The 15,247-nt window shown below is 46.5% G+C and overlaps 1 protein-coding gene and 1 long non-coding RNA gene across 4 annotated transcripts in view; one reads left to right on the forward strand and one right to left on the reverse strand.

The window, feature by feature from the left end:
• Window positions 1-8,243: 8,243 nt before the first annotated feature.
• On the reverse strand, window positions 8,244-9,577 carry LOC143442739 (uncharacterized). Its single transcript, XR_013111172.1, has 2 exons — window positions 9,242-9,577; window positions 8,244-9,096 (listed from the first exon to the last, which is right to left on the reverse strand). It is a non-coding gene; the product is annotated as an uncharacterized LOC143442739 (long non-coding RNA).
• Window positions 9,578-9,743: 166 nt separating this feature from the next.
• Abhd2 (abhydrolase domain containing 2, acylglycerol lipase) overlaps window positions 9,744-15,247 on the forward strand; it is an 85,250-nt gene continuing 79,746 nt past the window's right edge. Inside the window, exon 1 of one of the 3 annotated variants that reach the window (XM_034498694.2) lies at window positions 9,744-9,883. The gene's annotated coding sequence lies outside the window, so the exon portion shown is untranslated. The remainder of the gene's footprint in view (window positions 9,884-15,247) is intronic. The other 2 variants (XM_076936216.1, XM_034498701.2) reach the window with 2 other exon arrangements.

The raw sequence follows: 15,247 nt of genomic DNA on the forward strand, positions 1-15,247 counted from the left end.
TGTGCCTGTTTCTGGGAATGGAACACAGAGTCTTTTGCATACTAGTGGCAAGCATTCTGTCACTCCCAGTTTAACATGTCCCTCTTTATTTCCTGCTCCTCTTTACTCCCACTGCCTTACTCAATTCCTTGTCACTTCATACCTAAACTAATGTCAACAGCCCACCATTTCTTCTACCTGGCTCCAGGCTGTCCACTCAGCCAAAGGCACTTACTGAGTGACCTAGATAAAACGGTAGTGTTCTCAGGCCAGGCAACCAGATGTTTGGCTTCCGGAACAGTGGCTCTAACCTGTTCCTTGAACTCTCTCCCCACTGAGACGCCCACAGCAGGCGGAGACTGTTTAAACTTCAGAACCACAACCACTTAAAGCCTTTGCAAATTGTCCTAAGGGCATTCAGGACATGTATTAACTTTGATGCAAGAAACTGTTAAATCCCAGGAAGAGTGGTGAGAGCCAGTGACCCTGAGGCAAACCATGTCCCCCAAGTTCCACTACAGTTCCAAGGGGTGGGAGTGGTAAGAACAGGAACACAAGTTACCTCACTTTCCAGCTCACTGCCGGGAGCAGGCTTCCGTATGACCCTGGGAGGAGCACATTGGAAAGGCTCTAATGAGGACAGCGTAGGCCGAGTGGCCTGAGGCTTGATTTCTACTCCTGCCACCATGGTTAGGTGGGAGTTCTACTTTGGCCATGGATGGTGGAAGATTAGCTGGAGCTTTAGCCATCCAGGCCCCAGTTTGCTTATAGGGCAGAGACTATTCTGGAAGAGGTAAGCCAAGAAAACCAAAGGCTATCACCCTGTCCAATAAGCAGGGTTGTCACTGAGATAGGGGAGGGCCACTGTCCCTGCCCAAGTTCCCAGGGCTGTAGAGCAGCTTACAGGTTTTGCTGAAGAGAAGCAACTAACACAGCGGTCTGGAGCTTTTACAACTAGGGGACCTTTAGTTGGGGATGCTCCTAGAAACTATAAAGGTTGTAGTTAAGAGGAGCTAGGCACCCCTCTATTATTAGAATGAGCTGAAGTAGGGGTGAGGGGAGAGCTCAAAGGTGTAGGTAGCACTTGCCTAGTATGTGTTAAGTCTTGGGTTCAGTCCTTAGTACCACATACACAGAAGTCCAACTGCAGACCAATTAATTACAAGAGAATCAGAGAGAATCATGAGATGCATCAGTCAACACCCCCCCCCCGCACACACACACCTCTCGTGGACCTAGACCCCCCCCCCCCAAAATTATATCTGCAAAAGGGGCTAAAGTTGACTGGGCAAGACTAGGGCAGGATCAAAACCAACAGAACACTAAGCTACAGTGAAGACAAACAGCCGTTACGATTCCACTGGCCAAGGTTAATAAAAAGGTAGAAAGGCAAAAGGAGGCTTTTAGGACCTGTGTGGGCTACACACGACGGTGTAAATGTGTAGCTGCAGGACCCAGGGAGGCTGAATCAGGAGGAGAGTGAGTTAGAAGCCAGCTTGGGCTTCATAGCAAGTTCCAAGCAACAAGAACATACAATAAAAAGTCAGATGTGTGCGCACATGCCTATCATCCCAGCACACAGGATGCTGAGGCTAAGGGTCTGTTGCTAATTTGAAGCTATCCTGAGCTAGATTCTGTCTCAAAAACAAACAAACAAACAAACAAACAAGACCACTGTCATCCCAAAGTAACCGTGCACATGACCAAGTCTGCAGTCCCCGAGGAGTGGCATACAAATCTACCAGCTATAAGAGAAAGACTTTTCCAGCTAAGCCACTCCACAGAAAAAGTATGCAAACACAATAACAAGTTCAGCCAGGCTTGGTGGCCCACACATTTTTATCCCTGCACTTGTGAGAGAGAACCAGAAGGATTCCTGTGAGTTCAAGGCCACTCCGGTCTACATAGGGAGTTCCAGGACAGCCAGAGCTACAGAGAAAGACCCTGTCTCAAAAACCAAAATGAAATAAAATCTAAAGTTGCTATAATGTATTACCTAAAATAGACAGTCTCCAGTGAAAAGTTATAGTTAACAGGGAAAAACAGAAATCTGACATCCACAGAAAACGTGGAGGAGAAGAGGAGGAAGAAGAGGAAACAGATACTAGACTCCTGATAGCAGACTTACTAGCTTGATACTCCAAAACAATGGTAAGACTAGACATCCTAGCTCCTCCTCCAGGGCCTACTGAGTCTCCTTGACCTCCTTAGCCTTCCATTTTAACCTTCTGCAACCCATAAGATCTAGCCTGGAATCCACATACAGTGCCCTGGCCTAATCTGGCCTCCCCTGCCTGCATTACAAAAAAATCTCTAGACTTCTACTAGGACCCTCCTTGCCAATCCCCTAACCCACAAGCCTCTCCTACAACACAGTCAACCTTTCTATCCAGATCTATCTGGATCTATCTATCCCAGCCAGATCTATCCCTACATCCCAGACTTGGGCCAGGAAGCACCTCCTGTATACCAGCCCAGTCCCCTTTGTCTTCCTTACTTCAGTCCCTTTCCAAGCTCTATGTCTAACATGCCTGCACATCCTCTCTCTGCCTCAACCTGCTGTGTCAATAACAGACTCAGAACCAACAGAAGCCCACATGCCCAGAAATACCAACAGTACAGAAGATCAAGCCGGTTTCTTCTCTCCAAAACCTAGCAATCCCGTAGAGATGTCTGCCAAGGAGAATTTCCTAGATGAATCCCAGGATGCAGAATTTAAAAGAACAATCACAAACTTCATCAGAGCATTCAAGGAATTTAAAGAAGACAGGAGAAACAACTCGATGGAATTCAGGAGAATGAACTTAAGGAAAAGAAAGCTCAGAGTGATGCCCAAGAAAACACACACAAAGGGCTGAGAAAAGCAACTAAGACAATCTAAGATTTGAGGATGCAATTCAATAAGGAAACACAAGCATTGATAAGGACGGACTCAAGCTGAAATGAAGATGGAATTGAAGAAAAAAAAAAAAACAAAAAACCAGTAACTCGATTAGAAAACTGAAAGGAAAACCTCACAGTAGGATGAATCAAGCAGAAACCAGAACATCAGAATTCAAAGATAAAACAGAGGATCTAGACCAAATAGGCAAGGAATATAGTTAAAAACAAAAACAAAACCCAGGAAATGTGGGACACCATGGATTACAGGCACAGAGGGGGGCGGGGCGCGGAATCCCAAGTCAGTGGCATAGACCAGAGCTTCAACAAGATCATAGAAGAAAACCTCCTGAAACTAATAAAAAACACACCAATACAGATGCAGGAAGCACACAGAACATCTGATGGATTTAACCAAAAAAGAAAATTCCCACGACATATCAAAGTTAATACAAGACAGTGTATTGAAAGTTGTAGGAGAAAAAAACCACACATCCCATAATACTCAGCTTTGCTGCAATCCTAAAGCTTTAGATTAAGAGACTGAAACCTTGAGCCCAATAAACTGTCTTCCATTAATTGATTTATCTTAGTATTTTATAACAAAGATGGAAAGCTGATGAGCATAGATGTTTCTAGAATATGCAAGGCCTCCCCCAGCTTAAGAGTAAAAAATACATGCTATAATGTGGATAAACTTTGACAAAGGGAAAGACAGTCACAAATGGCATACAGTGTATTATTCCATTTATGTGACATCTCCAGAATAGGTGAACCTGTGAATACAGAAAGATTAACAAGTGCAGGGATTGGGGTGGGGGAAGGGTAAACATCCAGGAGAATGGGGAGTAATTACTGACAAGCAAAGGTTTTTGTTTTTTTTTTTTTATTGTTGGTGTTGGTGTTCATTTGTAATATGACAGCTGTCTGTCTGTCTGTCTGTCTGTCTGTCTGTCTGTCTGTCTGTCTAATTTATCCACCCACCCATCCATCCATCCACCCATCCATCCATCCATCCATCCATGTAACAGAGATTGGGGACAACTTGCAGGAGTCAGCTTTCTCTTTTACCTGATGAGCAACCATCTCCACCATGCAGCTACAGAATGGTTTCCTCTCCCAAGACTAAAACCCAGCATCCATTGAACCTAGCTCCCACTACCTCTCCCTGCTACCTCTCCCCTGTCCTATTGTACTTCCTGTGTCTGAATCTAACACCTCTAGGTGCCTCGTAGAAGTGGAACATTGCAGTTTATTGCTATACACACACACACACACACACACACACACACACACACACACATGAGAGAAAGAGAGAGAGAGAGACAGAGAGATAGAGAGAGAGAGAGAGACAGAGAGAGACAGAGACAGAGACAGAGAGACAGAGAGACAGAGAGACAGAGAACAAGCCAAGGAATGATGGAGCATGCCTGTAATCCTGTTATCTCACACTCAGGTCACTGAAAGAGGATCACAAGTTCACAGCCAGCCTCTACTACCTAAAAAGACCCTGTGTGAAATTTTAAAAGGTGAATCAATGTGATGCATTTATAAATTACAAAAGGGAACACAGAGATCTGGAGAGATTCATGAAGGGGATGTACAGATGCCTGGAGATGGGGGCTGCATGCCCTGCAGGGTGGTAAGTAAAGCCTTTAACTCAGGTGAAGGCATTCACAGGCCTCTCTGCTAGCCCATCTGCTCATCACTCCTGCCAATTCCCCACCCTGGACAAGCTGTCTGGAGTGCTCCTACCCAGAGGCCTCTGTAGCTACTGCCTTTACCACGTGGAATGCCACCCACTGCCCATCCAAATCCACCCTGGGGGCCTCTAGGCACCAGCTCAAATCTCCATAAATCCAAACCAGAAGAAACTGTTCCCTCTTATGAATAATGATTTTCAGCACAGACTGCACAGTGCTGCTTCCTGCTTGGTCTTTGGAAGCGTCTCTAGGACTTCCCCTTTGTCCTATATCCCCACCCACGTGGGGACAGAACTTCATCACTCAGTCCAACTCTTTAGCACTGAAAATACATTGCTCAGTAAAACTGTTTACTGTCTGGTTAATTAAAAATATGATAAAAAACAATATATGGGTCTCTAAAGGGATTTTAAGTAGCTTTAATATAGCTTGATCATGTAGATCTTGGTAGGAAAGGATTTGCAATGCACTTATTTAATGCATATTTTACTGACTTCTTTGGAATTAATAGTGGTGAGCAGTCGATTTTTATTACTGTAATTAAGGATGATGTCAAGAAGAGAAATGCTTGGTGACTGAGATATCACCTACCTGTCTGATACTTTTTTTATGTATCTGGTAGTAAGTCTGGAACACCTTCAAGGGTGTGTCTGTGTTTGTGTGTGTGCACATGTGTATGTGTATACATGTATATGCATATATGCATGTATATGCACACGTGTGTATATACATGTGTGTGCTTGTGTGCATACATGTGTGCATGTATACATGTGTGTGTACATGTGTGTATGGGTGAGTTTCATGAGTGTTTTCAATACCAGGTCTTATGTGTAAGTATCACTGCAATATTTATCATCTAATTAGAGTCACCTCAACAAAAAGTCACTGTAACATTTTTCCCAAAAACTATCTAATCGAGATTTTATCTTTATCATTTTTAGGAAATTCTATTTTTTATTTTAAAACACACACACACACACGACAGGGGGTGAGGAGCACAGTGTGGAAGTCAGAAGACAACCTTGTGGCATCAGTTTTCTGCTCCAGTTGACACAGGATCAAACTCAGGTCCTTAGGTTTGCACAGTGGGTGCTTTACCCACTGAGCATGTCACCACCAGGCCTCCACTTCAAAATCTTCTTATAGACAACTTTACATGTGAATCAAGGACACTGCACAAACCAAATCGGCTATTTTCCCACCACCATTTCCAGCCAGCTGGAAGCTTTTTCTAATATAAAAAGGGAACCAACCAGGTCCTTGAATTGCATCCTCTGCTTGGCTTCATTGACCATTGACACACTGGGCCTGGGAACTACTAAACCAAGATAATCAGCCCCATCAATGAGAAGCTGGCCAGGAGGCACAGTGCATTCTGAACCTAAACTACCTATAAACAACACAGGGTGTGGCAATAACTCCACAACCTTATATTCCTTGGTCTGACTCAACATACACACTGCAGCCTCTTGTCTCGCTCTCTCAGCCCCTCCGCCTCCCCCACTGCCCTCATGGCGATTAAACTGATGAAGTCTAATCCCCTGGAATTTGACACAATCCTCTGACTGGTCTTCAGATAATCCACAGCAAAAGAGAGTGGGTGTGGCAGTGCTCTAGGAAGGCTGAAGTGGTAGGGCCACGCGTTGGAGGCCATTCTGGGTTATATGAGGCCTTGTTTTTTAAAAACCTGATTAGAATAAAGTTACATACACACATGTTCGTGCTTATGTGTATGCTAAAAATCATTTGCTCACCAGGGAGAAAACTTAGAAAATAAATTGGACTTTGGAGAAAGGTTCTCCAGCGGCTCTTCTTAGAACCATTACAACTTTTCTTCAGAGCTTGGCATTTGCCAGGTCTGCTTGAAACACTGTCCATTACAAACTCATCTGCTTAGTCATAGGGCCCCCCGGGGGGAAGCACATTACAGTTGGCTGCATATGATAAAGAAAAGGACAGCATGGAAAGTCACTGTGCTTGTCCAGGCCACAAAGCTCAGGAGAGTGGGACCAGAGCTCAAGGGCTCACAGCAGAGATTCCGAAGCTGGTGGTCTCAGTCGTTCCCTGAGCCCCAAGAATGATTGACAAGGCTAGGAAACTGCTGGGCGGAGCAGAGTACAAATTACAGCTCCCCCATCTCCCAGCGTACCTTTTAGATTCTCTCAGGTCAAATCCTGTAGAGAGTTAGACCCAGCTAGTTCCACATGAGTGAAGTCCTGGAGCATCAGTCACCGAAGAATGTGAGCAGGGTCACCACAGAATCTGAGCAGGGTCACACTGTCTCTATGTAATCTTGAACTTCTGATTCTCCTACCTCCACCTCCTGAGTTCTGGGATTACAAGTGTGCAAGCACCGGATGTGGTGGTGCATGCCGGTAGGATTTGCTGGAGGAGGCAGAGGCTGGAGAATCACGAGTTCCAGGCCAGCCTGGGCTACGCATTTGTGAGTTCCAGGACAGCCAGGGCTATACAGAGAAACCCTGTCTTGAAAAACCAAAAACCAAAACAAAACAACCCTCCTCCCCCCACAAAAAACCCAAGTGTGCAAGCATGACTATGTCAGGTCTATCCTGTGCTAAGGATGGAACTCAAGACTTTGGGATCCAAAGGCAAGCAGTATCAGCTGAGCCCTCCTGTGTTCTCAAATCAGCTTCCATTCTGGCACCTGAGTATCTCAGGCCAAGGCTCTTCAAGTCCACAATCCTTGGAGGTTGCTAAACTTGAAGGCTAATATAAGGCCATTTTTGCCCCCTAAATGATCTCCCACAGGGATGCTTTGTGAAGTGAAATAATAAGATTAAACAGAATATGGCAAGAGCCCTGGAAAAGGGGCAGAGATAGAAACCGGAGACACACAAGGAAACAGTGCTGTGAGCTTATGATGATGGATCACTCTTTAAGTCACCCAGCCACAAAGGAGGGACACCTGTCCTCCCAGCTCCTGCCTCTGCCTAGGCTTTGTCTGCTTTCTGAGCTTCAGTGATTCATCATTTGAGAATTCCTAAGCTGGGCAGATATCTTCTTGGCTGACCCTAGATCCCTGCACAGGAGGGAAAACCCACTTTTACCGTAGTGAGGCATTGGCAGTTCACTGCAAACAGTCACCTTTGTGGCAGGGATTCAAACTAGCGAGCTCATCTGAGATCCCAGGAGTCACCTCAGCTCATCTCAGTCCCAAGGCCTGAGATGATGTCTCAGCACTCATGGGCAGGAGGAGACCTGCATCAGGCAGAGCCAGCTTCTTCAGCACGTGTGCAGCCCTGTGTATAGCCACCAACCAGCTCTATTTAAAGGGAAGAACCAGAAAGCTGTAGCTCAGAACCAAGTGTGTGCACCCACACACACACACATGCCTGCACCCACAGTCATGAATACAACTCTCTCGACTGGCAGCAAATCTATTTATACATTCCCCGTTTTTAAGACGTTCTTTTTAATTGACAATTGTACAGATTTATGGCACACCTACCACTTGATGCTTTGGTTCCTGTGTATTTGTGAGGGGACTACATCAAAACATCCTTATCTGGTGACAAATCCAGAGCTCGTCTCTTGAGGTCTAAATCGTTTCAGCAGAAGAAAGCTCATGGACCATGGGGGAGGCTGTTCCTCAGTAAAATTCTTTGCTACCAAAGCCTAGCCTTCTCTTTCTCAAGAGAGAACAGAGTATAGAGGAATAAATAAATGTTGGAAAGAAACTTTATTGAGGCAACATGACAACTGGGTGAAAAAGCAATGGAGTCTCCTCTCCTCTCTGCTGTCCCACGGCTATGGGTGTTTTGAAAGGTGTGGGGTTCAATGCAATTCCAAGAGTCTACTTCTGTCCACACGCTGGGCTATCCCATACCTTCAGAATGAGAAATGGGGGAGTCTGAAGGATATTTTACAGAGTGACTTCTGGATCAGCACTGAGCAGCCTTCAAAGGTGCTATTTGTTTCTGGTGCTTTGTTTGTTTGTGACAAGGCCTCCTTGCGACTAGGCCTCATTACGTAGCTTGATTTACAGCAATCCTCCTGCCTCAGCTTCCTGCTGGAATAACAGACAGGAGACATGAGTTCATTCCTACTTCTTGAGTTGGCTCATAATTTTCTTGTCACTGTCCTGAAATGTGTTGGAGAAAATTTAGCATTGCTTCAAATTCACATTCCTTCCTCTGGCTATGTGGTTCTTCCATGTCTCCTGCCTGTTATCTTGCAGCCACCCTGTGTGCCTTGGCAGTGTGTCAGTGGTTGCCTCACTGGAATTCCGTTTCAAGTCGTCAGTATTCTAGCCTTAGTCAAGCATGTGCCATTGCATGCGCAGCCTCAGGCTTACAGAATTGTAGAACCGGGTCTAGTTGCATAGATGGAGAGGGAGTCTTGAGAAATGCCCGTGGTACGCCACACACTGTACTGATCTTCTATCAGCTACCAGCATTTACCAAATGAAGTCAGAGAGAACTCTGAAAGGCTATAAGGCATGGCCACGGCAGCAGTCTGACTTCAAAGGTCACATTCTTCCAAGTGGCCTCCAACCACAAGGGTTGGTTAAAGGCTGAAAGAACAGAGGGACAGTAACAGGTCCATAAAGTCCCGCATGTTCCCACCCACTTCCCTAGCTGAAAGAGGTCAAAGGCCACTGCCTCCACCTCTTTGCCGCCTCTACTTCTTCGTAGTAGCTTTCTGGCTTGGTGACTCACCACCTCTGCTCTTCAAAGTTAGGACTCCACACTTCAATCATCTGCGTCCTGAGCTACAGGTTCGTCCTCCTGAGCACACCAAAGCTGAGAACCCCACAGCTGAACTATCTATTTCCCCAGTTCATCTCTATAAGACTGCAGACCTTTTCGCCCCAGAATTCAGAAAGCCAGCACAATAGGTCCTCTCCTCTACCCAGTATTATCAACCATCAAACATAACCCATCCATTAGCAGGCTCCCCTTATCCCGCCCCTCGGGGCGGGCCTTACCCAATAGCATCTAAGCCCACTGGCTAAAGACCGCAAAAGTAACCAATTATAGAAGAATTTTCTGCTAAGAATCTCCGCCTTCACCCTGAGGTGCAGTCCCACCGACCAATGGGCTACCAAATAGACGCAATAAGCGTGCTGAGCAAATAGAGTGGCGGCTGGGTTATCCAATGAACATCGGGAGAGCCTTGCTTGGGGGCGTAGCAGAGGCGGTCGTCAGGGGCGTGGCGGCAGTTGCCTGGGCGGGGCCGGTAGCGGCGGGAGCTGCGCTGGCCAGGGGTTCCGGCTGTATTTCTATGAGCGCAGCCGGCAGCTGCGGAGCTGCGGGAACCGGACTCCGGGCGGGCTGGACCGCTGGAGTCAACGAGCAAAGGTAAGACCTCGGCTGGGCGAGCTCCACCAAACAGGGATCGCGCCCTGGAGGCGTTGGGCCAGAACCCCGAGTTCCGCGGTCCCCAGCGTGGCTCGGCCCATCGCGCCGCAGCTTGAGTGCTCCAGATCCGTGGGGACTGACTGTCACCTGGCACTGCGGGGATTCAGAGGGCCAGCTTGTCTAATGGCGGGGCAGCCCAAACCACTGATGGGATACGCCTTCCTAAAGGTCCTTTGTCCTCTCCTGCTCGAAGAACCGAGGTTGGGGACAAGGCCGACGGAGGCCTCCTGGCTGCCATCCCCCGTTCTCATCAATGCTCAGTCTTGGTCCTGGGGAGGTATCTGCCCGGCTAGACTCAGGGTAGAGAGTGCAGGATGCTAGAAACCTGAAAGGGCCTAACTACAAACTCGGATATTCGATGGGTCTATGCATTTTGGGATCCCAGGGCTCACCTACAACAGATGGGTTCAAGTTCTAGGGAAGCAATTTTTGACCTACTTGGAGGCGCACTTTACTGAGCTTGTGGAGCAACTATTCTAGGTGTTTCGTGGGCTTTCCCCACAAGATCTGGCCAGCAGCGCCTTGGGCTGCCCTCCAGGCCGAGCAGCCAGACCATCGACCTTGGAAGTGCCTAGCCAGAGGCCAGATGACAGCCACCTGTCTGAGATGCTTAGGAAGGGGAGGATTGTATGATCCATCTATGAGGCCCTTCTCCATGTAACCATTCACTCTGGGCAACATTTATTGACTATATGGAGGATGGTACTTACCAGAGTTCACTAGATTCCAAGGGGGTTTTGAATTCACCCATAATGATTTTTTTTTTTTTGAGCTCTTAGCTCTTAAGTGCATGTGTGCATGCCTGCGTGCAAATGGAATAGATTATATTGAATGGTGAATTAATCAGGTGGTTCATCTTAAGTGCGCAGTTGGGGTTCCTCTTTCTGGTTCCTCTTTTGTGGTGCCTCCACTTCCAGCTGGTCAAGTTTTACCTGGCCCAGAGGCAGGTTCCAAGAGCAGGCTTGGGAGAGATTGCAGGATTGGCACAGTCAACATGATCTGTGCCCAGAGCTTTTCAAGGACCATTGGGTTACAACCACATTAAGCAGAGTGCATTTCCCCTCCTCACTGCCTCCCCTCATTTGCCTGACTAGAAAGGACATAATCTTCTGAAGGTCAGGAAGCAGAAGAAATAATTGTAGCCCGCCTTACCCATGCGAAGATGAATGAAGCTTCAGGTAGGCAGCCAGAGAGCAGACCAGTCCATGCTGCCAGTGGTCAGTGTGAACTTACGCTGTTTTGAAGCCACAATGCTGAAGTGCATCTGATTCATTCCCCTTACTGTATGGACGAAGAAACTTAAGGCCTGGAATGGTCACAAGCGGGCTGGTCGTCACAGGGTCACAATTAAGAGTTGTTCCATCCTTTGAGCCCTATGTCTAGGTGGCACGTGACTTGAATTCTACTTCTGGCCTAGTTCTCACTCTTTAAGTTCTAGAGGAGGGTAGAAGCACAGATTTGGCATCTAAGTACCTGGGTTTGTATCTTAGTCCTGCTTCTTCCTGGCTTCGTAACTTGGGGCAAGTTACCCAACCTCTCTGTATCAATTTCCTGGCTAGTAAGGCAAGGAATGATGCTGGTACTTTGGTTAAAAGATTGGAGAAATATGCGCTACTGGGACCATTAGAATAGTGCCTGGCCCTTGGTCAACCTGACAGATTTATTAAATAGCATGTTGTCTCCTTCCCATGTAGCTTTCCTTCATCTCCAGGACCCAGGATTTTTCCACCCTTAAACATCCTCTAGATTTTAACATGTACTTTTAAGTCACATCTCATTTTTTCCCCCATTTTCCTTGTCTCGGATAATGTGGATAATGTGGTTTCTCTGTTAGTTCCCACCTTATATCACATCCCCTGAGACACCAGTATTTCCATCATCTTTAAAGGGATTAAAAGTGAATCTCTCAAAGTGGCAGACAGAAGTCCCCAGAATCTCAATCTGCTTGGTGTCTGTCTTTCCACCCAGCCTCCCTCCCCAGTTGTCAGTGTGATTCAGCGAGCTTACAAATGGATGAACGTTTTTAGATTAAGATTTCATGAGCCACAGAATTAAGTGCTTTTCGGAAGTTCGGGGATCGTGTGTCAGAGTGCATTTAAAGCAAATTCCTTAGTCATTTGAGTAGGGGGTGCGGCAGCAGCAGCCTGGCGGGAGACATGAGAGCACAGGACAGATCCCTGCTTGGCGGTCTACTTGTGGGATCTTCTGTCTGCACCCTCCTTCTCCCTCATTTTACAGAGCTTGAAATAAACCAGATGGCCATGCAATGTGAGGCCTTTCTCCCCTCTCTAGCAGTTCCATTCAGCCCTTTCACTTTCACTTTCATTTATACTACCTCTTTGATGCTCTTTGAAGGTTCCAAGGCTATGTTGAATTCACCTGTAAGGAAGTGTGCCCACAGAGTGCAGGGGTGGGGGCGGGAGAGGGGGAGGATGGGGACAGCTTTCTGTAAATGAGAAGATGCCTGCCTGCCACCTTTGTTTCTGTATTTTGAATTTAGCAGAAACCCAGTCCCCTGTGGTTTTCCCTTCTCTGGTGGGTGTCATTGATGGGCACCTAGGACTATATGGTCCTGCGTCTGGGACTCTTGCCTTGGCTCTTCTGCACCCAGCCATTTTAATAGAATGTTTTTTTCTCTTCTTTGCTGTGTTTGTCTCCCAACCCCTGAATTCTAACAGAAGTATGGGTCCTAGTCAATCATTCCCGCCTTCCTGAATTCACACCTTTCCCCTGGTCATTTCTGATAGACCGGATGCAGTCCTCTTGGCCCACAGCTCCTGCCCTAGAGCATAGCACAACCTCTGGCCCCATAGGAGACGGAAAATAACTCTCCTCCCTCCCTCCTTTAAAATCTGAATCTGGTTAGGTGAGCCCTCCACCCATCCCCCGAACCCCCCACCCCACCCCCACCCCCGCAGATGGACATTTCCAATATAATGGAATCCCATCTGGCAGAATTTCTGTCAGGGCCATACCCTACAGTATCTGGATTTTTACTGGATGTTGGATTTGAACCTTCATTGACCAGTTGAGTTAATGACTCCGGGGTTGAGGTGTTGTAAGCCTTACTGTTTCATCTTGTCTATCCCAGGAACAGACGCCGGAAGGAGTGGGAAACCTTTTAATGTGGTCAAGTGTTAGGATTATACCCAGCCTTTTGCGGTCCAGTATTTTGGCCAGTGTATCACTGAGATATCTCTCCTCTCTGACCCACTTTTCTGTGGTGTTGTTTGAGATAGTGTCTATGTATGTAGTCCAGGCTTGACTTCTCCATGGACCTCCTGTCTCAACCTCCTAGGTCCTGGGATTTTGGCCTTGATGCCTAGTGATTACAGCCATGTTAAGCCCCTGTGCTTCTTTTCAGCATTGATAATATACACAAACTTATTTTCCATGAGGACTGGTTTTGTTTTCAGTCTCCTGTATCCCAGACCAGCCTCAAACGCACTGAACACCCAAGGGTGAGCTTGATCTCTCAGTCTTCCTCCCCCTACCTCCCAAGTGCTGGGATGGTAGGCCTCGGCAGCCACCACCCCATCTTCTTTTGAGGATCGGGCTTGTATCTACAGATTAATTTTTACTGTCTTGGATTTAGGGCATCATGTATGGGAATGAAACATTTTCAACTTATAAAATGGCTGTAGGAGACTGATGAAGAACCTCATTATTACCAAGAATTGTGTGTTCTGGGCCAATTGGGCAAAACCCAGCGTGTTACTCACAGAACCGCTCTCTGATCTTTCATAGTCGTTAGGTGATAGCCAGAGTCTGAACATCAGTAGCACAGGTTTGCTCAGGTTCTGACTTTTCTCTTGTGTACAAGTAAAACCCCGGTTAGCCAGGCACCGGCCGAGATGAGGGATGCCTTTGAGTGCCCGTCACATCACCTCCACACCTGGAGAGTGCTGGGCTCATCCGTTAGGATGCTGTGCATTCTGTGGGGAACATCATGGAGCCCAGGGCCAAGATTCTGTCAACCGAGCCGCATCCCCAGCCAAGGGGAGGTTTGTTTGTTCAACAAATTCTCCACCTGCTGTATATAAGGAACACCGCTAACCAGACCAACAAGTGTGTCTGCTTTATTGCCTAAAGCTATTTTGTTTTTAAAATGGGTTCTATTTAAATTTTTAAAACTTAATGCTCTTAATTCAAATTTTGGTGTTTTGTTTTGTTTCCTGAAACAGAGTCGCTCTTGATAGCTCTTGCTGGCCTAAAACTTGATAGGTAGCCCAGGCTGGCCTCAAACATACAGACTTGTCTGCTTCTGCCTCCAGAATGCTGGGATTAAAACTGTGAGCCACCACGCCTGGCTTGCTTTTTGCTTTTTGCTGCTATTGTTGTTCTTCTTTTTTTCCCCACACTTGTTTATTTTCTGTGTTTGTATTTCTGTATGTGCATGTGTTCATACCATCGTGTGCATGTTACTTTACAATTAGATAACTTTGGCACTGTGTTGTTCTCTTTCTCTTCCACCCTGTGGGTTCCTAGGACCCAGCCTAGACTGTCAGACTTATTGACAGCCACCTTTATCTGCTGAGCCACTTTTCTGGACACTGAAAACTTATTTGAAGAAAAATATATACATCGAAAGGTACAAAATACTGAATCTATATGAGAAACATCACTCTTGGAAAATGCAATTCTGCCTAGTTTTTGTTTTGGTTTTTTTTTTTTTGTTTGTTTGTTTTTGTTTTTAAATGGGTAATAACAATGCCAAGTGTGATAGTTCACATTAACTATCTCAGTGTATGGAAGGTTGGTGTAGGAGGATTGCCATTGAGTCCAATATCAGCCTGGGCTACACAGTGAGTTCCAGGTCAGCCTGGTTTACAATGTGAGACTATATCTTGGTGTGGGGGTGGTGTATGGGAGAACACATCTATTGATGACTTTATTTGATATTTGAAAAGTGCCAAGATTAGGAAGTAAATGTCCTGATCCCTCCACCTAGTTTTACTCCTTAGAGACAGCCAACCAGTGTCAGTAATTTATTCACCCTCCAGAGGTAAGCTCTGCACCCAGCATCTGCTATAGATGGCACACCTCACCCTTTCTACACACGTGGCAGTGCAAGCTACACAAACTGTTCAAAACCTTGGTTTTCTTCACTTTATTTTTCTTGGCAAGATGAAACAAGCTTTCAGGTCACCCTTTGTGAAGGCCGTCCATTCTAGATGCCACTTTCTGCCCTAGAGGATGCCAAGAGGCCCTCTTGTTTAGGGCGGCAGCATTGCATGGGCATCTTAAAGCATTTTGTGGCAGTTTGGAGACAAATGTTTTTCTTCTTTGTCCTATTCTACTGTC

The sequence above is a fragment of the Arvicanthis niloticus genome, chromosome 1 (genome assembly GCF_011762505.2).
Source record: "Arvicanthis niloticus isolate mArvNil1 chromosome 1, mArvNil1.pat.X, whole genome shotgun sequence".
Lineage (NCBI taxonomy): Eukaryota > Metazoa > Chordata > Mammalia > Rodentia > Muridae > Arvicanthis > Arvicanthis niloticus.